This window comes from Psammomys obesus, unplaced genomic scaffold (assembly GCF_907164565.1).
Source record: "Psammomys obesus unplaced genomic scaffold, mPsaObe1.curated_primary_1811, whole genome shotgun sequence".
Classification (NCBI taxonomy): Eukaryota; Metazoa; Chordata; class Mammalia; order Rodentia; family Muridae; genus Psammomys; species Psammomys obesus.
This window is the reverse complement of record NW_026591598.1, coordinates 8,855,002-8,856,546: the sequence shown is the minus strand read 5'-3', so window position 1 is coordinate 8,856,546 and position 1,545 is coordinate 8,855,002.

The window sequence follows — 1,545 nt, the reverse complement described above, 5'->3', positions numbered from 1 at the left end:
GTGTGTGTGTGTGTGTGTGTGTGTGTGTGTGTGTGTGTGTGTGTGTTTGTGTGTCAGGGAGTGCCTGTATGGAGGACAACCTGTGAGAGTTGATTCTTTTTTCCTGTGTGGGTCCTGGCCCTGGAATTCATATTGTCAGGCTTGGTGGTGATTGGCAGGCACCTTTACCTGATGAGCCACTTTGCAATCAGCTGCCCTTCTCCTTTCTCTTTAGATTAGTCTTCCAGGAAGAAGAGTGTAGGGCCAGGGACAGCTCCTGAGCATCTAGTCCACAGGCATTTTCCTCCAAGTAGCTTAGCTCTAGCCTGGTATCTACTTATAGCCAACCACATGTGGACGAAGGACAATGTCACAGACCCCTAGGGCATCAGTATCTTGGGAGGAGACGGTCCCCAAAGACAGGGAAGTCTACTGTTCCCCAGGAATACTGGACAAAGGACAGAGTGTGTCCATAACAGCCAGGGACAACTGTTGTGATACTGAACCTTGACAGGAGAGGTGAGATGGCTATCAGACTGTACGGAGAATTTCCACCAGAGACATGGGTGAACCTTCCTGAAGACATGTTTGTTATAAGCAGGACTGTTTGTCTTTTCTGTACATGGAGGAAACTGAGGCAGGGGTGGAAATAGGAGAAGGTAAAGTATGACACATCTTGTTTTCGTCCTGGTTTATGACCCCCGTCCCACAAGGCTGGCTGGTCACAGAAACCAATTTCATCCCCGGGCCGTAAAGGGATTCTCTAACCTGCCCTTATCCAAAAGGAGGTCATAAGACTCTCACTCCTGCCTCCAACCCTGAAGCAAAATGTACCACAGAGAGGCCAAGAACATACAGGCAGTCAGGCCTGGCTGGCTTTCAGCACGTAGTCTCACCGGCTCCAGACATGCAGGGACGGCTCCAGCAACCTGAAAGGTCAGGGAGCCAGACAGTGCCACTTCTGAGAGGTTCTTACACGCCTCACCTCCTGCACCACTTCACTCCTGTCCGCTGGGACAGCATTTGTAATAGATTGCTCAAGGTGTTTCCCTAGTCTGGGGAGGTGGCTCTGTCAGTAAGGGGCCTGCCATGCAAGCATAGGGACCCGAGTTCAAATCCTCAGCACCCCCATGAAAAGCTAAGCACTGAAGAAGCAGGGACAGGGAACTCACAGTGGAGCTCACTGGCCGGCCATCCTAGCCGAATCTATGATCTCCAGGGTAGACAAGACGCCCAGTCTCAAAAAGTAAGATGGAGCACGTGATTGAAGAGGATACTTGATGCCAACCTCTGGCATGCGCACACACACACACACACACACACACACACACACACACACACACACTGTGTTCCAAGGTCTGTCATGTTCCTTGGTGGCATGGCATGCCACACTTCGTATTCTACCACTGAGCTACATTCCAGTCTTTGGCGACGGCTTTGAAATGAAAACCAGCGTCAGCTGGCTCCTGGCTTCAGACTGGTACCACAGGTGTGCTCCATCAAGCTCAGCCACGTGGACCTCTTGTGCAAATGAACTGAACACAAAGTATCGGGTCACGGGAACCC